Source organism: Cebus imitator, unplaced genomic scaffold (assembly GCF_001604975.1).
Source record: "Cebus imitator isolate Cc_AM_T3 unplaced genomic scaffold, Cebus_imitator-1.0 Scaffold48, whole genome shotgun sequence".
Lineage (NCBI taxonomy): Eukaryota > Metazoa > Chordata > Mammalia > Primates > Cebidae > Cebus > Cebus imitator.
Genome location: NW_016107363.1, coordinates 846,287 through 870,621, shown reverse-complemented (window position 1 = coordinate 870,621; position 24,335 = coordinate 846,287). Strand labels below are relative to the sequence as shown.

General features: G+C 39.8%; 1 protein-coding gene and 1 pseudogene across 6 annotated transcripts in view; one reads left to right on the top strand and one right to left on the bottom strand.

Moving 5' to 3' along the window:
* The window catches only part of LOC108303492, an 11,896-nt pseudogene extending 7,592 nt beyond the window's left edge, over nucleotides 1-4,304 (top strand).
* Nucleotides 1-24,335, bottom strand: part of PRICKLE2 (prickle planar cell polarity protein 2) — a 364,780-nt gene that overhangs the window by 77,827 nt on the left and 262,618 nt on the right. The window lies entirely within an intron of this gene.

Below are 24,335 nucleotides of genomic sequence, written 5' to 3'. Positions count from 1 at the left end.
AAAAAAGGCAGGCTGTGGTGGTGCACACCTGTGGTCCCAGCTACTCTGGAGGCTGAGCTGGGAGGATCGCTTGAGCCTGGGAGGTTGAGACTGCAGTGAGTGGCAGTTGTGCCATTGCACTCCAGCCTGGGTAACAGACATTCTATCTCAAAAACAAAAAACCCCCCAAAAACTCAAAACCCCAAAAAACAACCTTGGACGATCTCCCATACCTCTATGATGCAAAGCCAGTCTTCACTGTAACACTATGAGCCTGCCTCCTTATAATCTGGCTGACTGTGTCTCTTACCATATTCTTTTTGATCATATCTTTTGCTCACAACAACCTCCTTGCTGTTTGTGTCACCTCATGGCCTTTACACTAGCCATTCCCTCTGCCTGAAAGGTTCTTCCCTCAGGTATCTACATGGTGTCATCCTCTTTTCTTACAGTCTTTGCTCAGTGGTCACCTTGGTTGCCTTCCCTGACTAGCCTAATAAATTAGCACCTCTATCCCCTATTCTCCAGCCTATTGCTTCTCAAATGGGGGTAACAATACCCTCCAAGAGATATTTTACAACATCTATATCTAAAGATGTTTTTTGTTATTTCAACTTGGGGAGGGGGCTGCTCTTGGCATATACAGTTGGTAGAGGCCAGGGACGCTGATAAACTTCCTACAAGGCATGGATCAGCCCCCACAGCAAATGATGATCCCCATCAAAATGCCAAGTGCTAAAATTGTTAAACTCTTAATCTGCTTTTTGTCAAAGAACTTATCAGTGCTGACAAATGATCTACTTGTTCATTGTCTTTCTCTTCCCTCTAGAATGTGAGTATTTGGGACTGCGTTTGCTATATACCCCCAGAAGAGGGTCTGGCATGTACTAGGTACTCAGTAAGTGTTTGTTGAATGGATACATGCTGTATTCAAACCTTATCTTTCTAGCTGTCTGGCTTATTAGAGGATCTAGATGAACACATACAGCAAGAGAATACACAAGTGAGGTTTCAAGAGGAACCGGAGTAAAACTCATTAAGCTTCTCTTTCATTTCATCAAAGCACTTGCATTTTCACCAAAGATTAGTGCTGTCGGGTGGGTGGAAGAGATGCTAGGTATAGGATGTATGGAATAACTGTCAAGGTACTGTTTATTTCAGAGGAAGCGGCAAAAGCAACACCCATTTGTATTTGAAGCCAGAGAATTTCTTTCAAGTTGAGTTAACTTTGTTTGAACAAATTAAGGAAAATAATTATGTTATGCCCTAAGCCAGTACTATAATTCGAAATCACATGAGTTGCTTTGCTTCTGCGCCTGTTAGCTCTCGCGTGCCCACTCTTTTCAATCCTCTTAGTTTATTATTTAGAATATTAAACTTTAATGTTTAGTTAGAAAATACTTTCCGTTTAGTGTGGAGCATTATCTGACATTTATTTTATCTTGTCTCAAAGAAAAGGTTGCAGAAATAGAAGAACTTGGGGTCTGAACATTTTCTACTTAAGCTACACTTTAACACTCCCTCATCCCGATTTTACCAAAACATCCTTTGCAGATTGTGTACACATTTGCATATACGCCCTATTAAAAATTCCCCCAACAGTTGCTTAATTTTTTTGACAACAGTTTTTTCAGGATTGCCTTTTATTTAAAAAAACAGGATGGCAGTTTCCTATAGGGGTTATGTGTTTGGACTCTGGAGTCAGATTGTTTGGGTTCCAATACTGGATCTAACACCATCTGCATGTAGTTGGGCAAGTTACTTTATCTCTTGTAGAAAGTTAATATCTCCATCCGTAAAATGGGGACAATAATATCTATCGTGAAGCATTAATAAGAGGCTCAAATGATACCGTGTAACTAGCACAGAGAGAGGCACAGGCTGAAGGCTCTAGATTTCTTGGCTTTGAAGCAGTCTAATGCATAAGTCATAAATGTCTATGTTATAAACAGAACTGTATACCCGCTGTGATTCACATGTCAAATCCCTACCCCCTATATGTGATTATATTGGAAGGTAGGGCCTTTAAGGAGGTAATTAAGGTTAAATGAGATCATAAGACTGGGGTCCTTGTAAGAAGAGGAAGAGAAGAAGAGATAACCAGCATCATGCACAGAGAAAAAGCCATCTGCAAGCCAGGAAGAAAAAGCCTCAGCAGAAATCAACGTTGCTAACACCTTGATCTTGAGCTTTTGGACTCCAGAACTGTGAGAAAATAAATTTCTGTTGTTTAAGCCACCTATTCTGTGGTATTCTTGTCTGTTATCTGTGACATATAAGCCTAAGGGGCTGTTGAGTGCTTGTGGGGAAAGAACACACACATGAATAAGAAACCACTCCTAAGTGGAAAGAGGTTATATTTGGCAGAGGGTATAAGATAAGTATAAGTCAGGTACTGATTTGCAGCATTTGCCAGTTCCTACAGGGTATGTGATCCCAATATGATCCACATTCAAGCTACCAATGTGATGCCACTGGATTTGGAATTGGGAAGAGATACACATAACATACCATGACACAGTACTCCCACCATACAGATATATAGGCAAAACCATCTCAAGAGCATAGGTAATAGTGGAATATGATAAAGTAATTAGGAAGTGATAAATTTCAAGTATTTATCATCTTTTAAAATTATAATGCATTTAACTGTAAGTTTATATAACTAAATTTTCATAATGGCTGTATTTAACAACTGATTTACAAAATTCCTGAAAACGGACCAAATGGCTCTTGCAAGGTAGTATGAGGCTGGCTCTAGCACATCGCTGTCAGAAGCTTAAATGGTCAGTATCCTTGGCAAATTCTCTTTTAAAAAGTAAAAAGACCAGTAGAAGAGCTGTAAAGGAGATTAAACAGCTAAAGAGCACTTCAAAGAGCATGATGACAACTTATCTGTTGCCCAACTCTGACTGTCTTGAACAGTCCCAGCAAATCACACATTAAGCCAAGTTGTCTATCTCAGCTGACACATACTTCAGAGTAGTCACAGCTCTTCTTGTCTCCAGTCTTTCCCAAATCCCCAGAATTTTGCCCTTTCTCTACACTACCCTCTTGTTTTCCCCCTTCCTGTTTTCTTTCTAAACTCCCAGGCATAGTACAGAACTGATGAACACTCACAATTATTTATGTATTGGCAGGTGTTTTGTTTTCTCAAAGTAAAGACAATGTGAGTTAAACATCATGTAATTCCCCATGAAGAAGAAAAACCACAACAAAACCCCTACCCAAACCTTAATAAAACTCCTTTTTTATGCTAGCATGTTGTTATCAAACTGTGTTCTGGTAGGTCAGTGGTTCTTAATAGAGAAAAAAAGATTCTCCACTTTTGGGATAACTATTCCAGTATCAACTCATATTTACCTACAGCGTAGGAGAAAGAAAGAGCATTTGATGTTTAATATTTGAGTTCTAACAGTGACAAATTCTAAGTGTGCATCTTTGGCCAAGTTATCTACCTTCTCTGGGCTTCAGTGTCCTTATCTCTAGGACTAGATTAATTGTATTTATCTCATAGAGTTGTTGTGAGGATCAAAAGTGAGGAAAACGTGACTCCTGCATGCACTGAAGATGGTGGCTGTTGTGGGAAGGTTGTTCCTGGCTCCAGTTGCCTGACATGTGCATATTATCCCGTCTCTGCAGTCCTTAGGCCTGCGGCTTCTGAGGAAAAACATGCTTGAGAAACACATTGTGGTCTGGTTCTGGTCGAGCAGAATTCGCCTTTGGCACCAGTTGCTCATATCATGCACTTGCTGTCACTCTGTTTTAAAGGTACAGCCTTTGTCAATGGAGAGGTCAAAGATCAATGCCTTGATGATTATAAGGGGGAAATATCTGGTTCTTTTCTTTTATCCTTTGGATTTCACCTTGTGTGTCCACAGCAATTTCTTGCTTTTAGTGATAAAAACAATGAACTTTACAAAGTGAACTGTGAAGTTGTTGCAGACTCAGTGGATTCCCACTTTAGCCATCTTGCCTGGATAAATGTACCAAGAAAGAATGGTGGCTTGGGCCACATGAACATCACATTTTTGTCAGATTTAACTAAACACATTTCCCAAGACTATGGTGTGCTATTAGAAGGTCGTTGTCTTGCACTAGGAGGAGTCTTCGTAATTGATCCCCGTGAAGTTATCAAGCATTTGAGTGTCAATGACCTACCAGTGGGAGAAAGCATTAAAGAGACCCTCTGCTTGGTGAAGGCATTCCAATTTGTAAAAAAAACCCATGGAGAAGTTTGCTCAGCAAACTGGACACTGAAGCCTCCTACAATCAAGCCAGATCCAACTCTTTCCAAAGAATATTTTGAGAAGGTAAATCAGTAGATTACCCCATGTGTATCTGCACCCTCTCACCCCAGAGAGGAACCCCAGTTGGAACCCAATTTTAGCATTTCAAAGATGATTATTTGTAGAAGGCAAGGAACCTATTATGTACATATTCATAAATATTACTCTAAATGTTTTATTTTTGTAATACTGGCTAAGGTTTTTTAAACATGGTTAGTTGCTAGTATAAGGAATCCTTTATTGAAAATATCTTGAGGGCTAGCTAGTTAGCTTCTATAGAACACTAGTAAACCTATTTCTTAGATCATGTCTTCAATGAGAATACTCTTCTTTCTTAGCCTTACTTGAATCTTTGTCTACATCAAAGTGGTACAACAAGCATTGAAAGCTTCTGATCAAGGGTCTTGAAATTTTCTTCTTGAATTATTTTTATGAAACTGATTTTTTTTAAGTTAACAAGGATCACAGCTTTAAGTTCCCTTAGATTCATAGTTTTGCCATTTTGTTCATTACATCTACATACATTTCTAGATATTAATTGGTGTAACTGATTATATAGGATATTTAATGAATCCAGGGATTGCATTTTGAATTGTTATAATTATTTTCTTTGCTAAAGTGTTCAATATAAAATATAATAAAAATAAACACATTTTAAAATAAAGTAACAAAAGAATGACAATACACTGTGAACTATAAGGCTGTGTATAATCGTCAGATCAGTTTTATTATTATTAAAAATAACAACAAAACTAGAAACTAGAATTGCTTTGGGCTACTAGTAATCATGACCTGAGAATAGTGGTCCAGGACTGGGTTGGCATTTTATAAAAACTATGAAGCATCTAGTCTCTTCCTATCTTTCTGTACCCACCATCCCATGTTTTAGCGACATCTATTCTCAAAATTGCAAAATAGCTACTGGAGTCCCAACCAACACATTCATGTTCCGGGTAAGAAGGTGGGTAAGGTAAGAGGCAGTTGGATCAACGACATTTAAAGAGATTGACTAGAAGTTCTAATCTCCCATTTATAATCCCTTGGCTAGGACTAGCTGCAAGGTAAGCTAGGAAACATAGTCCTCAGCAGGAAATACTGTTGCCCAGAATACGATCAGGTTCTGTTAGTCAGAAAGGAGGAGATGCTAATACTGGGTGACACCTAGCAATCTGTGTCTCCAAAGAATATCTGAATTTTGAGTTATCTCTACCTTATATAGAGTCCTTAGGAGTGTCCTACATGGTATCTTTTCTGCATGTTTTAAATCATTGTTTTTGATTCTGCACTTCACATATAACATAATTAGTCCATTATCCCTCTCTATTATTAGTATTACTTTCACAGGGTTAGGCAAAGCCAGTTGGAATAGAATTTAGAAAGCAAACACAGAAGAAATTCTAGGACCAGTTCAAGTTTTCAAGTGTACAAAGTGATTCATAATGAAACACACTACAATCCAAAGAAAGAATTCTTTTTGCAAGAGACTGGAGCTTGCTGATCACAGGACGTTGTTGGAAACCTATTTTAAGATACAGGTGGCGTTTGTTTCAAGTCAGTTCATTTAAGGCAGTTTCATTTCTGCACATGAAATAAATGATTAACCACCAGAAAATATGAAAATCAAGGAACTCACTTATACATTACAAAGGATATGTTTCTTACTACCATGGCTGCTTTCAGCCTGAGTAACTTGCCTTGCCTACTAACTTTCAAATGAAACATGGAAACAATTGTGAGAATTTGGTCCTTCCTGTTCCAAAACATCAAAATATCAGTGAAGGTAATACCTTGGCCTGTGGGTTATAGATTGCATATAGTCATAAACCCCCCAAGGGATTATATCATGCCACAGAGAAACAGACAGGAAAGAAGGTTTGGTGTGGATGGGCTAGATTATGCCATAATATCTCAAACACCACCAAAATATCACTAGTTTCACACTGCAGTGTTTTTTAATTAAAATTTTTATTGTGATATGTGCAATGGTTAAAATGGCAAATCTTATACCACATAAATAATAATTGTCCATTTCTCCTCCCCTCAGCCCCTGGTAACCTCTAATTTACTGGCTGTCTCTATGAATGTGCCTAGTCTAGATACTTCATATATGTGGAATCATGCAACATTGGTCCTTTGCGTCTGCTTATTTTACCTAGTGTAAAGTTTCCAAGGCTAATTTCTGTTGTAGCTTGTGTCAGAACTTTGCTTGTGGCTACTATTTCACTGCATGTATATACCACATTTTGCTTATTCGTTTTATCTGTTGATAGAACTTGGGTTGTTTTTACCTTCTGACTACTGAGAATAATGCTTCAGTGAACATTGGTGTACAATTATATTTGAGTCTTTGCTTTCAAGTACATTGCATATATACCTAGGAGTGAAATTGCCAGATGATATAGTAATTCTGTTTACCTTTTAGAGGAACTGCCAAACAGTGTTCCAAAGTGGCTGTATCATTTTATATTCCCACCGGCAATACACAGAAATTCCAGTTTTTCCACATCCTTACCAACATTTATCTTCCAATTGTTAAAATTATAACCATCTTCGTAGGTGTGAAGCAGTATCTCACCGTGGTTTGGATTGGCATTATATTCATGACTAATGATGTTGGACATCTTTCCATGTGCTTGTCAGCTGACTGTACATCACCTTTGGAAAAATGTTTACTGAAGTCCTTTGGTCATTTTTTAATTGAGCTGTCTTTTTGTTGAACTGTAGGGGTTCTTTATGTATTCTGTATCTTAAACCCTTATCTATACCATGGTTTTTTGTCTCACACTGTATCCTCCTATAGGTAGGCAGAGACCCAGGTAATGGGGGCTCCATATGGAGATATGCCTACATCACGATGGCGGCAGAAAAAAGGAAGGCTGGAGCTGAACACTGGCAGTGAAAAGCTTTTTTCTGGATATGATGCACCTGAGTTCTGTTCACATTTCATTGGTGAAAGCAAGTCTCATGGACATGCCTAACTTTAAAGGGACTGAGAAAGCACATTCCCCCTTTGTGCCTGGAAGAAGAGGGAACGAATCTTTTGTAAATAGCCTTAATCCCTGCCACAGCAGGGAAAGAATTGAGGACTATGTGAGCAGGATATTACATTTTGCAAAGGTAAATACAAGTGATTCTCTCTATTCATGGCAGTTATATACTACAAAGTCACAGCACTGAATTTCTGAATACTGAACATTCCTCCTAGGAGAAATATAGGGCTAGGTTCCTATGAGCCTCTGGTCCCAACATTGTTGTTAACCAATTAATCCGTAACCTTGTTTCATGTGTGTTTCTGTTTAAGGGCAACTTACTTAATATGTATTGTTGATTCATTAATATTGAACTCATGGCCAACAGCACTATAACTCATGCCTGAAGATTATCTAACATACATATGTTCTCTATAAAGCACATCACAGCCTTCTTGCTTTTAGAAATGCTAGATGGCACTTCACTATGCTTAGGGCTATTTTAAACAGTGAAATCACCAACACAAAGCATAAGATGCAAAAATGTGGCCCTAAATAGACTACTTGTTTATTCAGTTTGTGAGCTGGAGTGAGAGGGCATAGAGTTAGCTATTCTACCTCACCTGGTCATGTATGTACTGGGCAACTCAAATTTTTTATCCCTCTGTGTACGCCTGTTAATGGCAGTGAATGTTGCAAGTATTGGTTTTGAGATTATAAGTAAAGTCTGCAAATGATGATGAGAGTACTCCTGCAAGTGTTGATTTTGGGGTTACAAATAAATTATGGCAAGTAGGCATATTTGCAAATACAAAATCATGAAAAACGGGGATCAACGAAATTATAAACTATTTGATCACCAAGGAGTAAAGGGCTGAGCCAAGATTTAAATTTAGGTCTGACTTCAAAGCTCATTCTCTATCCATTTCACCCCACTGTCTCCACAAACTAGTCAAAGGATTACACTCTGTCCTATGTGTTCGATGAAGCAATGAGCAGTGCAGTCACAGTTCAGTCTTTGAGCTTGCAATTCCTGATAAAACCTTAAATACTAAATAGGCCAGAGTGGCTGCTTAATCGTGAAAGCCACATGGATCAGTTCGAACTCCAAAAAGGCAAAAGTCAACTGCATTGTTGAGTAATGTGCATACTTTGAATGCTTTGAATGTTATGTGCATATGTTATACAATGAGGATTATGGGAACTAACTCAGGCCTGGTGAATTTCTTTCCCCTTGGGTCTGTGCAAGAGAAGTTAACGTGCCCAGGTTCATCCCCAACAAAGGAAAGACTATGTGGTCCTTGAAGGGACTGCTCCAATTCCTGAGAGCTATTTTATGTATGTAGGTGTTTATTTATTTTGTGGTAAAATATATAGAATATAAAATTTATCATTTTTACCATTTTCAGCAGCATTAAATACATTCACATTGTTATGCAACTACAACCACTGTCCATCTCCAGAACTTCTTTCATCTTTCTATACTAAAACTCTGTACTCATTAACCACTTACTTCCCATTCTCCTCCCCCTCAGCCCTTGGAAACCACCATTTTCTTTTCTATATTCTATGAACTGGACAATTTGAGAGTAATTTTTTTTTTTTGAGATAGAGTCTCATTCTGTCACTCAGGCTGGAGTGCAGTGGCACTATCTCTGCTCACTGCAACCTTTACCTCCTGGGTTAAGCTATTCTCCTGCTTCAGCCTCCTGAGTAGCTGGGATTACAGGCACTTGCCACCATGCTAGGCTAATTTTTGGTAGAGATGGGGTTTCACCATGTTGGCCAGGCTGGTCTCAAACTACAGACCTCAGGTGATCTGCCTGCGTTGGCCTCCCAAAATGCTGGGATTACAGGCGTGAGCCACCATGCTCAGCCAAGTGTTTGGGACCAAATGTTTTTCTGTGGTAAACTTCTCTGAAATTATGGTGAAATCAATGTGGTAAAAAAGTGAGTCAGATAATGTATCTATACATTGAGGTCCTTTCATAAGTAACTTTCCTTCTGTTTTTAATAAGACAATTAAGGATCACAGGGAAGACGCTGGCCCCAGCCATTAGAATCCATAACAAATGAAACGATTTGGGAACTCAGTTGTGTGTAGAATTTCCATTGAGAAGAACTAGGAAATAAATCACCACTGATAACTGGGCAAATTATAGCTTCTGAATTACAGGCTATTCACTTTACTATATTTTACAGATCATGGAATTCCCTTTACATAGTGCCTCTTCCTGGCTCATGACAGAGTCTCCTGATTGCTCTACAAGTGGCATGAGAAGCAACTAAAGGTGTTGGCCAACAAAGAGACAAGAACTCAGTATCAATGAGGCTCAGACTTGAATAAGCAATTCTGACAGGCACCCTTCCACATTCCCACAGTCCTGACATCCAGTCTAAAACAACGCTCATCCTCATACTGTTACAGGCTTCATCCTAAACCAGAGATACTGTTAGTTGGTTAGCCAACAACAGTGCCCCACTCTATTAGTGCCCTTTAGTTTTGGTTTTCTATTATAATTATTTCTTTCTCTTTGTTGCCTATAGAATGCTTTACCCTTGTTTTGGTTATCCTACTGACAGCTCTTCTAGACCCTTTGTGAAACTAGGCAGAAAACTGATTGGAAAAAAAAAAAATCTTAACTTTCCTACCACATGTTTATGAAGTAACCTTTGAAAATGGGAGTTTCAGAAACCGTTGTTATGTGTTAAGTGAAGGGAGCAAAGATGTGTGAAAAATAACAGGCGTAAAATGATCTTAAAATTCTTAGTATTCATAAGATTTTGTTTTAAAGAGAAAGTATCCAAATTATATTTTACTTTGGCTTGAGTGAATATAAACCCAAGGTCTGGTGAATTGGTTCAGAAGTATACTGAGATGTAGGCTACTCCTCAAAATGGGAAGAAAAATCTTTTGTGGGTAACCTAAGATGTGGTACCAAAGAGTATGTCACAGAAGATCACTAACATGTTAAGAAGGAAGACAGAAACACTGAATAACTGGAGCTTTGTTAAAAGTGAATGAGGGAGGAAAACAAGACATCAAGTATAGCAAGTGCAAAGGCATGAGGCAGGAGGAAGCTTGGGGTTACTGAAGAGTGGTCCTATGGTTTGAATGTGTCCCCCCAGATTCAGGTATTGGAAACTTAATCCCCAGTGCAACAATGTTGGGAGATGGGGCATTTTTGGAAGTTGCTTGGAATTTGACGGCTCTACTCTCACGAATAGATTAATGCTGCCATGAGAGGATTTGTGGCCAATCGTAGCCACTCACACCTGTAATCTTAGCAATTTGGGAGGACAAGGTGGGAAGATCCTTTAAGGCCAGGAGTCAGAGACCAGCCTGGGGCAACATGGTGAAACCCTGTCTCAACAAAAAATTAGCTGGGAGTGGTTATGTTTATCTATAATCTCAGCTACCTGGGAGGCTGAGGTGGGAGGATCACCTGAGTGCAGGGAGGCTGAAGCTGCAGTGAGCTGTGATTGGACCACTGCACTCTGGCCTGGGTGACAGAGTGAAACCTTGTCTCAAAAAAAAAAAAAGGACTTACTGGAGTGAGTTCATCTCCTCTGCTCTTCTGCCATGTGAGACATAGCATTCATTCCCTCTCTTGCCCTTCCACCTTTTATCACATGAGGATGCATCAAGAAAGCCCTCACCAGATGCTGGTGGCTTGATCCTGGATGTCCCCGCCCATGGAATTGTGCGAGAATAAATTCCTGTTCTTTATAAATCACCCAGTCTCAGGTATTCTGTTATAGCAGCACAAAACATACTAAGACAAGTGGCAAAGTTTCCAATGTGGCTGGATGTTAAGAAATGGTAGGTAATCACTCCAAAAATAGAAATATATTCTATAGCTTTCCACCAAGCAAAGGAAAATGAAGAAAACTGGGAAGACTTCATTAAAAAAACAGAACTCAGGTAAACAGAATAAAGCAGAGGAAAAAGATAACAAATAGAATATAAAGTGGTAGGAATGATTATATGAGTTATCATAATAAATTTAAATATACTATACTCATCAATTAAAATATGGATTATCAGTTTGGAATAATAGAAATGCAATATCCATCATGTGCTGCTTGCAGAGTCCCACTTAAAATCATAAGAAAGAAAGAAAGAAAAAAAAATGTGGAAGAGCTGGGCGCCAAGATGGCCGAGAGGGGGGAACACCGGAATGCAGCTCCTAGTGAATGAGATGCAGAGGGCCAGAGGACTTCACAATTCCAAGTGAGGTGCCGGGTTCCTTTCGGCGGGACTAGAAGGACATGAAAATAGCCCACAGAAGGCAAGCTGAAGCAGGGTGAGAGCCACCCGGGGAGGGCGAACTGAGACAGGGTGGGGCGCGTCCCCTCCTGGAACCTGCAGCCAGCTCGGACTGTCAGGGACTTCACCTCCTCGGTGCTCCGATTTGGATCCTGTGCTTCCCTCATCCCTCCTGTTACCCCCAGTCCATGAGAGCTCTGTTGGACTGAGGGGTGCCGTGGGCTGTTGATGGAAATCTGAGTAATGGCTCCTGCCTGGTGCTGCAAGGTGTTGGCACAAACCTGGGAGGAAGTCTGGATTAACACCAGCAGGAGGGAGCTACCCGTCCCACAGAAAGAGGCAGAGTTGAAAACAGAGAAACAGGCCATAAGGCTTGGCAGGCCTCACCCCCACAAAACTCAAACTGAAGCTGCACAATAGAGAATTTCACAGCAAATACACCAGTTTGACTCTAACCAGGTAGATTGAGCTCAGGGAATGAGATGCCATTGGGAAGGCGGGGCTAATCTCACCTGTAAATAAACTCCAGGGGAAGACCACTCACCCAGCAGCCTGACTGAATCTGAAGCACCCAGCAGCACCTCTACAGGCTAAGAAAGATAGCTCCAACCTCAACAGAAGGGATGTCCACTCAGAGATTCCTCCCCAAAATCACCAACTTCAAAGATCAAAGGGAGATAAATCCATGCAGATGGTAAGAAACCAGCACAAAAAGGATGAAACCTTCAAAGACCAGAACACCTCTTCCCCTCCCAGGGATCACAACTCCTCACCATCAGGGGAACAAAACAAGACAGAGAATGAGTTTGACAAATTGACAGAAGCAGGCTTCAGAAGGTGGGCAATAACAAACTTCTCTGAGTTAAAAGACAATCTTCTAACACAATGCAAAGAAACTAAGAACCTTAAAAAAAGGTTAGATGAAACACTACTAGAATAACCAGCTTAGAGAAGAAAATAAATGACTTGATGGAGCTGAAAAACAGAGCATGAGAACTTCGCCAGACATACACAAGTTTCAACAGCCAAATCGATCAAGCAGAAGAAAGGATATCAGAGATTAAAGATCAAATCAATGAAATAAAATGAGAAGGCAAGATTAGAGAAAAAAGTGTGAAAACAAATGAAGAAAGCCTCCAAGAACTATGGGATTATGTGAAATGACCTAATCTACGCTTGATCAGCATATCTGAATGTGATGGGGAGAATGAATCCAAGCTGGAAAATACTCTTCAGGATATTATCCAAGACAACTTCCCCAACCTAACAAGGCAGGCCAACATTTAAATCTGGGAAATACAGAGAACACCATAAAGATACTCCTCAAGAAGAACAACCCCAAGGCACATAACAGTCAGATTCACCAGGGTTAAAATGAAGGAAAAAATCCTAAGGGCAGCCAGAGAGAAAGGTTGAGTAACCCACAAAGGAAAGACCATCAGACTTACAGCAGATCTCTCAGCAGAATCCCTGCAAGCTAGAAGGGAGTGGGGGCCAACATTCAACATCCTTAAAGAAAAGAACTTTCAACACAGAATTTCATATACAGCCAAACTAAGCTTCATAAGTGAAGGAGAAATAAAATCCTTTATGGACAAGCAATTGCTGAGAGATTTCATTGCTACAAGACCTGCCTTACAAGAGCTCCTAAAGGAAGTATTAAAATGGAAAGGAAGAACCAGTACCAGGCACTGCAAAAATGTACCAAATGGTAAACAATGATGCAATGAAGAAACGTGTCAATTAGCAGGCAAAACCACCAGCCAGTAGCAAAATTGCAAGATCAAATTCAAACATAACAATATTAACGTTCAATGTAAATGACCTAAATGCCCCAGTCAAAAGATACAGACTGACAAATTGGATAAAAAGTCAAGACCCATCAATGTGCTGTATTCAGGAGACCCAACTCATGTGCAAAGACTCATATAGACTCAAAATATAGAGATGGAAGATGATTTACCAAGCAAATGGAGAGAGAAAAAAAAAAAAAAAAGCAGGGATAGCAACCCTAGTCTCTGATAAAACGACTTTAAACCAACAAAGATCAAAAGAGACAAAGAAGGGCATTAAATAATGGTAAAAGGATCAATGCAACAAGAAGAGCTAACTATCCTAAACATATATGCACCCAATGCAGGAGCATCCAGATACATAAAGCAAGTTCTTAATGACCTACAAAGAGAATTAGACTCCCGCACAATAATAGTGGGAGACTGTAACACTCCACTGACAATATTGGACAGATCAATGAGGCAGAAAGTCAACAAGGATATCCAGGACTTGAATGCAGACCTGGACCAAGCGGACCTAATAGACATTTGCAGGACACTCTACCCCAAATCCACAGAATACACATTCTTCTCAGCATCGCATCACACTTACTCTAAAATTGGCCACATAATTGGAAGTAAATCACTCCTCAGCAAATGCAAAAGAATGGAAATCATAACAACCAGTCTCTCAGACCACAACACAATCAAATTAGAACTCAGGATTAAGAAAAGCATTCAAAACTGCACAATCACATGGAAACTGAACAACTTGTTCCTGAATGATGAGTGAATAAACAATGAAATGAAGGCAGAAATACAATATACAATGTACCAAAATCTAAGGGACATATTTAAAGCAGTGTCTAGAGGGAAATTTATAACAATAAATGCCCACATGAGAAACAAGGAAAGAGCTAAAATCAACATCCTATCATCAAAATTCAAAGAGCAAAATAAATAAGATCAGAGCAGAACTAAAGGAAACAGAAACATGAAGAGCCCTTCAAAAAATTCAATACATCCAGGAGCTGGTTTTTTGAAAAGATCAACAAAATAGAGAGACCGCTAGTTAGACTAATACAAAAGAAAAGAATAGATGCAATAAAAAATAATAAAGGGAAGATCACCACCAACTCCTCGGAAATACAAACTACCATCAGAGATTACTACGAACAGCTCTATGCACATAAACCAGTAAATCTAGAAGAAATGGATAAATTCCTGGACACTTGCATACTCCCAAGACTAAGCCAGGAATAAGTTGAAGCCCTGAATAGACCAATAACAAGGGCTGAAGTCGAGGCAGCAATTAATAGCCTACCAACCAAAAAAAGTCCAGGTCCAGACAGGTTCAGAGCAGAATTCTACCAGATGTACAAAGAGGAGCTGGTACCATTTCTGTTAAAACTATTCCAAACAACACAAAAAGAGGGAATCTTTCCCAAATCATTTTATGAGACCAACATCATCCTGATACCAAAACCTGGCAGAGACACAGCTAAAAAAGAAAACTACAGGCCAATATCCATGATGAACATTGGTGCAAAAATCTTCAATAAAATACTGGCAAACCAAATCCAACAGCACATCAAGAAGCTTATCCATCATGATCAAGTAGGCTTCATCCCAGGGATGCAAGGTTGGTTCAACAGACACAAATCTATAAACGTAATCCACCGCATAAACAGAACCAAAGAGAAAAACCACGTGATTATCTCAAAAGATGCAGAGAAGGCCTTCCACAAAATTCAACAGTGCTTTATGCTAAAAACTCTCAATAAACTTGGTATTGATGGAACGTATGTCAAAATAATAAAAGCTATTTATGACAAACCCACAGCCAATATCACATCAAATGGGCAAAAACTAAAAGCATTCCCTTTAAAAACTGGTACTAGACAAGGATGCCCTCTCTCACCACTCCTATTCAATATAGTATTGGAAGTTCTAGCTAGAGAAATTAGGCAAGAAAAAGTAATAAAAGGCATTCAATTAGGAAAAGAAGAAGTCAGATTGTCCTGATTTGCAGAGGACACGATCGTATATTTAGAAGACCCCATTGTCTCAGCCCTAAACCTCCTTAAGCTGATAAGCAACTTTGGCAAAGTCTCAGGTTACAAAATCAATGTGCATTTCTATACACCACCAACAAACAGCCAAATCATGAGTGAAATCCCATTTACAATTACTACAAAGATAATAAAATACTTAGGAATACAACTAACAAAGGATGTAAAAGATCTCTTCAAGGAGAACTACAAACCATTGATCAAGGAAATAAGAGAGGACACAAACAGATAGAAAAACATTCCATGCTCATGGTTAGGGAGAATCAATATTGTGAAAATGGCCATACTGTCCAAAGTAATTTATAGATTCAATGCTATCCCCATCAAGCTACCATTGACCTTCTTCACAGAACTGGAATAAAACCACTCTAAACTTCATGTGGAATCAAAAGAGAGCCTGCATAGCCAAGACAATCCTAAGCAAAAAGAACAAAGCTGGAAGCGTCATGCTACCTGACTTCAAACTATACTACAAGGCTACAGTAATCAAAACAGCATGGTACTGGTACCAAAACAGAGATATAGACCAATGGAACAGAACAGAAGCCTTGGAAGCAATGCCACACATCTATAACCATCTGACCTTTGACAAACTGGACAAAAGCAAGCAATGGGGAAAGAATTCCCTGTTTAATAAATGGTGTTGGAAAAATTGGCTAGCCATATGCAGGAAGCTCAAACTGGATCCCTTCCTTACACCTTATGCAAAAATTAACTCCACATGGATTAAAGATTTAAACATAAGACCTAACACCATAAAAACCCTAGAAGAAAACCAAGGCAACACCATTCAGGACATAGGCATAGGCAAGGACTTCATGACTAAAACACCAAAAGCAATGGAACAAAAGCCAAAATAGACAAATGGGATCTAATTAAACTTAAGAGCTTCTGCACAGCAAAAGAAACAATCATTAGAGTGAACCAGAAACCAACAGAATGGGAAAAATTTTTTGCACTCTACCCATCTGACAAAGGGCTATTATCCAGAATCTACAAAGAACTAAAGCAGATTTACAAGAAAATAAAGAAACCCATTCAAAAGTGGGCAAAGGATATGAACAGACACTTTTCAAAAGAAGATATTTATGCGGCCAACAAACACATGAAAAAGTGCCCATCATCACTGGTCATTAGAGAAATGCAAATCAAAACCACATTGAGATACCATCTCATGCCAGTTAGAATGGCGATCATTAAAAAATCTGGAGAAAACAGATGTTGGAGAGGATGTGGAGGAAAAGGAATACTTTCACACTGTTGGTGGGAGTGTAAATTAGTTCAACCATTGTGGAAGACAGTGTGGTGATTCCTTAAGGATCTAGAAATAGAAATTCCATTTGACCCAGCAATCCCATTACTGAGTATATACCCAAAGGATTATAAATCATTCTTTTATAAAGACACATGCACACGTATGTTGTTGTGGTGCTGTTTATGACAGCAAAGACCTGGAACCAACCCAAATACCCATCAATGATAGACTGGAAAAAGAAAATGTGGCACATATACACCACGGAATACTATGCAGCCATAAGAAATGACAAGTTTGTGTCCTTTGTAGAGACATAGATGAATCTAGAAACCATCATTCTCAGCAAACTGACACAGGAACAGAAAACCAAACCTCGCATGTTTTCACTCATAGGTGGGTGATGAACAATGAAAACGCTTGGGCACAGGGAATGGAACGACACTCACCGGGCTAGGTAGGGGAGTAGAGGGAAGGGGAGGGGAGGGACAGCAGGCAGTAGGGAGGGATAACACCTGAAGAAAAGCCTGATGTAGGGCAATGTGGGCGGTGGGGAATGGAGACAGCAAACCACCATGGCAGGTGTGTACCTATGCAACAATTCTGCAGGATGAAGGATGTATACATGTACCCCAGAGTCCAAATTCCAAAAAAAAAAAAACCATAAGAAAAGGCTTAGAAGCATGGAAAAGCATAGTTTTGCAATTACTCACTAAAAGAAAGCTAGTGTGCAATGTTAATATTATACAAACCAGAAGTTAAACAAATATAATTAGGCAGGATAAAAAGGGATGTTATAATTAATAGAGCCTTGGTCATTCCAAAATTGTTAGTGATATAATTTATTGACCACTTTTATAATGGCCACAAGTTTGCTACTTCTATTCCTGAAAGATATTATGTAGCTGTTCATAAACTTTTAAAAAGTTATTTCATGTTAAAATAAATTAAAAATAAGTAACACTTTTTTTAGTAAGGAATGTTACAAAGGAATAATCTATCAAAACTACAGTATAACCATAGGTTATGTTATATACTATAACTTGTAGACACCCAAAAACACAGCCTCAAATGCATAAAGCAAAAACAGAAATATAAGGAAAAACAAATCTATTATTACAGTAAAAGATTTTAAGTTGCCTTCGTTAGGCATTGATAGACCAGAAAAACAAAATTATGAAAGCTGTAGAGTAAATCAAAGCAATAGTAATGATTGTTCATAAACTCTATCATTTTTCTTCTAAGCATTTGGATATATGGCCATTTTTATTTTTACTTTATAATGGAATTAAAATATTTCACATCTTTACATTCCAAATGGGAAATAGAAGCTAGAAGATGCACAGAAACTTGGTCAAGGCCACCTGACCTCTGTCTGAAAACAATTTTCTGATTCATGGCTCTTTCTGCACTTGAATGTTCTCTTTTCTCCTATCTTCCCAGTCTACATCCCTCACGTATTCCCCTCTGATGTCATAAGAAGTGTGGTATATTAACTGCTCCCTAAGCACTGGCCCTATGACAATGAGCAAGTCATGAATGTTTTCTGACTGTTTTCTTAAATATTAAACCCAAGGTTTGGGCTTAATAATTTCTGTTCTGTCTTGTTTTGCTTATATCTTAGAATGCTGCAGTTCTTACTCCCAATATCTGTGGACAAGAACTTCACACTTAGATCTCAGTCTTGTTTCCCCAGATAGGCCTTACCAAGAAAAATGTTTTCAAAATAATTGGCCATTCTAGTCTGGAAAAACATACGTTTCTCGAAATGCCAGATTAAGTGCTCTGTAAGGCAGGATGCATTACTGACCTCATTTTATAGATGAGAAAAAACGACCTTAACAAGGTAACTCAGCTTGCTCCCATCATAAGTGTAGCTGGAGAGTAGCAGGGCCGGATCAGGTCCCAGCTGCATTTGATGTCACAGCCATGGCTTTTAATTACTGTGCTTGAGAAAGACCACAGTAAATGGGCCTACTGACTGTTTTCAGGAGAATCATTTCTTTTACTTATGTTTACTTTAGTTTTATTTTTTTAAAAGACAAGGCCTTGCTTTGTCACCCAGGCTGGAATGCAATGGTGCTATCATAGCTCACTGTAACCTTGAACTCCTGGGCTCAAGCAATCTGCCTGTTTCAGCCTCCTGAATGGCTGGGGCTACAGGCCCACACCACTGACTGGCTGATTGAAAAAAATTTTTGAAAAAAACTCTTGCTATGCTGCCCAGGCTGGTTTCAAACTCGCAGACTCACTCAAGCGATCCTCCTGTCTCAGGCTCTAAGTAGCTAGGATTACAGGTGTGAATCACTGTTCCAGGCCAGAAGAGCTGTTTTTCATGCCATATTCACCACCCAGATGAATTCTTGACTATCTACACAGCAATGGGGCCCAAAAGGAGATAGATGTTTCAAAACTATGTTCAAGCCCAACCTCAAATTTATCCACATCATTTGATCTCCCTCAACACACATAAATAGAGCTGCCAAGTAGTTGGCAAGCTTAGTTGGTTGGCATTGCAGCTTTTTTCCCTGGTTGCCTCTCTAAGACTATGATACTTGCAATAATTTACAGAATGATGGAAGAAAAAGGAGATTATACAAAAGGCCCAAATGTTAGGGCCTACATGTTAGGCATTGTCCTTGGGAACTTACAGAGATTAATTGTTCACAATCTTAATCATCAATCCTAAGGAAATAATTACCCTCTCACTGGATCTAGGGAGGATGGAGACACCACCTCTTTTTCCCAATATCCTTTAGCAAGAGACAGAAAGGTTTCTCAGGACCCCAGGATTGTAGGGAAGTTAATGTTTACAGATGCGCCTAGGTTGCTGCTACGATTTTTGGTATCTTTCAGTAAGTTAGGAAAAGACAGCCTCCCAACTAAGAATTAGAAATGTCAGTCCCCAAGCTAGATTATCTGATAAAAGTAATGACAAAAACATCAGTTGCTTTTGTACCACTCTAATAAACTGCCATAGCAATAACAACTACAACCGGTATTTACCGAGTGCCAACTACATGTTAGACACTGTCCTTGGGAGCTTAGAGATTATTATATGAGCTAGTCTGTGGAATTGATTTTGTTAGTGCTATATATCTGGATGTTGATGCATTTCTACCCCAAATCTCCTTTTCATTGTGGATGATTAATACTGAGCAGTTCTTTCTGACAAAAGTCTTGGCAAAAGACTTAGTTACTTCCTGAGGCAACTGATGAAACCTTACGAAGCCTCCACCATTGGCAGGGAAGGAAGCTTGCCTTCCTGTCTGCTAAAGAGCAACTTCATTAATTCATTTATTCAATCACTTTACTGAGGTATCAACATATAATAAGTCACATGTAAAGTATACAATTTGGTAAGTTTCAGTGTATTTATATTCCCATGACAGCATCAACATAATCATGACAGCAAATGTACCTATCACCCCCAGAACTCTCCTCGGTCCTTTTGCCATTCCTCCTACTCATTTCCCCATCCCAAAGTAACCACTGATCTCCTTTCTGTCACTATAGGTTAGTTTGCATTTTCTAGTTTTATATAATTGGAATCGTATAGTGTGTACTATTTTGCTTGGCTTCTTTCATTTGGAATAATGATTCTGAGATTCTGATTCATGTTGCATAGATCAATAGTTTACTCACTTTTATTGTAAAGTAGTAGTGTACTACATGGATATAATATGTTTATCTATTCACCTGTTGATAGAATTTGAGTTATTTCCAATTTTTGGTATGGAAGAGAAAACTAAAGGCAGCCACTTTAAAGCCCCAAATGCTTAAGGCATTGTTTCATTTAATTCTCACAGCTATGCTCTAGTTAAGTACTGACATGCTTATTTTTCAGAAGATGAGATGAAATCTCAGGGAGGTGAATTAACTTGGCCAATGTTGGAAAGCAGAATAGCTAAAATTTGAACACAGAGCTAGTTATCATCAAGCTTGGACCCTCAAACACTTATGAGCCCAGAAAGAGGGGTACTCAAAAGACAGAAGCCATTGGATGCCAGCACAAAGCCTGATGTCTACATGGATCTTCCATGAGACACTTTCTACGTCTACCTGTGTGTAGCTCCAGGCTACACCAAGCAACATATAAAGACTAGTGTTGGAAAGCTCCAGTTTTTTATTGGACCTGGAAAACTGCCATACTGGAATCACACCTATACTAGCAGCTTGCACATATGGGTACTTAATAAACAACTGTTGAATGAATAAATGGCTGAATGAACAAAAGAATGGATGAATGCACAGGCAGACAAATAGACTGAGGAAGGAAGTTAGTTACTTGTTGATTTGGTGGTGGATTAATCCAATTTTCCCATGAAAATTAGGAAAATTCTCACACCAGGCTATGGTGTAGACTGCCCAGTCAGCAGAAAGGGTGTGCAGCTGTGAACTTATGCAGGAAGTCTAAGTCAGAGGCCAAGTCTCAATCTTTAGGACCCCAGAGTGAATTTACTGTAAAGGTTGGAGACATCTGTCTTGAAAGCTAGAACTCCAATTGCAGGTCTCTCTTCCCACATTTGCAAATGAGCCTTGGCCTCTCCAGGCCTCATATTCTGCACGCAAGCCTTGACAAGTCCCTGCTGGTGGAATCTGGCCACGTTGCTGCTGACTTCATCTGGCACAGGCCCTAAAGCCTGGGAACCCAGGTTCTAGCCCCAACTCTGACAGGTCCGTTGAAAACAAGTTTATTAACAGGCAGTTTTACTGAAAGCCGCACACACAGGCATATTTCCCATTGCCATCCGATGACATCAGTGTATTTCTGGAGCCAAGATAAACACAGAATTGTTCATGTGACTGGCTTTCCGAGAACAGTGAGGTGGACTCCTTTGAAGCCTCCTCCTTCCCCCTTCTTCCCTCCCTTCCCAACTCAACTCTCAAACTGCATTGAAAACATTGAGGTGAGTGACAGTGAAGGCTAACTAGGAGATGCAGCTTAAGGGGAATTTAATCCAATTCGGTTGGAGAGGCATGCATCTCCCTGCACCATGAAATTCCATTTTGATCTCAGCATGTGCTGATGGAGTAATGAAATAAAGACAAGACTCTGCAAATGGCTGGTGAGTCTAATGATGGTTTTTATGGGGCTTTTAGAAGAGCTATTAGATTGTGCATTCCTGCCCTATAAGCCAAAACCACCCAGCAGACCTTGAGAGATGAACCATTTTGTCATTCTTCTCTCCCTTCCCCAGCATCTGTCAGCCTCTGTCCCTCTCGGTATAAATAGCTTCTCACATAAAAGAGCAAACTGTCAGCAGCCTGAAAGCTAATGGTAAAGCTGGACACCTGGCACTGTGGCCCTAGCTGGATGGCAGTGAGTCACAGCTGTATAATTCATGGTCCTGCAGTAAAGGAGACCAGCACATACTCTAGGTTAACAGGCCACAAAGGGAGCTGAAGAAACAGGGCCAGTCAAAGACTTTTAAAAGCATCTTGAGTTTTCCTTTAACAATCAGCCTTGTATTTGGGGGATATCCAGGGCATGTTAGTCAAAGGCAAGAAGCCAGGAATGGGATGGGGTAGCTTCTGGGGCTCACCCTTCATTACTATCTGCATGCAAATCTGCTTCAGTGTCACAGAGATTAAAATAATGATTCTGATGAGGACAGCAGCTACCATTTGCTGAGGACGTATTTTGTGTCTACTTTCTCCTAGGATCATTACAGAAATGAATTCACTTCTTCTGTGTTAGCTACTTTGGACTTCGGCAGAAGCATCTCTGTTTTATAGCTGAGAAAACTGATACTCAAGACGCCCAAGGTTATAGAATTAATAAGTGACAGAATCAAGATGTGGCATCATCTATTTCCAGCAATGTAGCTTTTCCATTAGCCAATAGTAATGGTTCTCAAACTTTGCCATTCATGAGAAACAGCTAAAAGCTTTGTTGAAACAGATTGCTGGGCCCCATCTTCAAAGTTCTGGTTTTTTAGGTCTAGAGCAAGTCCCAAGAGTCTACATTTAACAAGTTCCCAGGTGATACTAGTGCTGCTGGTAGGGGGACCTCATTTTGAAAACCACTGGATAAGGCAGACCAAATCTCGGTAATCAAACCATCATTCCATACAATGACTCAGCTCAAATGTCACTTTTACAGAGAAGATTTTTTAGTCATCCAATGTAAAATAGATAGATTCTCTAAACCAGGGGTCTGTGTCTCAAATCAGGCCCCCCTCCTGTTTTTGTAGGTAAAGTTTCATTGTCACATGGCCACGCCCATTTGTTCACCTATTGTCCATGACTGCTTTCGCATTACAACATCAGAGTTGGGTATCTGCCACTGAGACTGTATAATCCATGAAGCCTATATTTACTATCTAGATATTTAGAGACAAAGTCCATCAACTCCTTGCTCTAGATCAGATCACCCTTTTTTATTGCTTTGCTAATAGACATCACTCTCTGAATGTGTCTTGTTATTCATCTATTAAGTTGTTCTAATCCTTCACAAAACCGTCAGCTCCACAAAAGCAGGAGTACTTGTTTGCCTGTTCACAGCTGTCCCCTAGTGCCTAGGAAAGTGCTTGGCATATAGTTGGCACTCAATAAGTATTTGCTGAGTGAATGTCACTATTGAGTTCCCAGGTATGTGACGCTATCTGTAACAGGAACATGAAAGCCCCTGGAGGAAGTACAGTAAAGCCAGGATAAGTTAGTGAGAAGAGACAAAGATAAATAGAGATTGTAGATGGGGAAAGAAATCTTGAAGGCAGGGCCATGCTGCTTCCTGCAGTGTGGGGAAACTGGAGGTGGGGAAAAGATGAATTCCTTAGTCACCAAGGTTGACCTCAGATTAGGAGCAATTCCCCAACCAGAAGAATGAAAGAGCCTGTATGACTCATGATGCTCCCCTCCTCCAACTCATACCAAGTCTGCTTTCTTGGATCTGATTCCCTGAGTGGAGCAACGTGCATGCTCTTCACTGTGGATCAGGAAGGGGTGGAGGAGGAAGAGCCTACACGGGTATTGCAGTCAGACAGATAGCTGGTGTAAGTCCTGGCTCTGTTCCTCACTGACTGTGGCATCTTGGTCAAGTTTCTGATCCTGTGATCCTCCACAATTTCAATGCAGAAACAGAGGATTTTGTACCAAGGATTAAATGAGATTGTTTATTTATGTAAACCCTGTTTATTAAATGGCTAGTATGTGCCCAGCATTATTTTTGGCACTGAGCATAGAGTGGTGAATAAGACAACATCCGTCTCTCTCTAACAGACTCCCATTTTGGAAGGTAGTATGGACACAAATAAATGTATGTAGAGTACTTGCTATGAATTTAACATATGGAAGATGTTACCTCTGTAAGCAAATGGGGTCTCTCTGTTGCCCTATCTGCACCTGGGACACAAACATCAAGGGGTTGGGTGATCGAGCTCCTCCAATTTCCCAGGGGCAAGCAAGGTAGTGGGACTGTTCCACCTTCACATCCAGGAATGCCTTGGCAAGCACTGAGTACCGCATGGGCTCCATTCATTCTTCCCAAATAGTTTTCCCACACTCTCCCTAAATTCTTTGTACACAAAGTTGGTACTGATTTTATTTCACTTCTGAGTTTCAGTCAAATAAATACATTAACTTCTGTAACAAGTGAGATCTCTGCATAGTAGGCTCCTTCAGTAGCAGCTCAAATACTGCCTCCCCAGAGATGCCGTACCTGCCCCATCAGACTAAATTAGCCAATCCTCTCAGCACCCTGATCTATATCCATGATCTCAGAAGCACC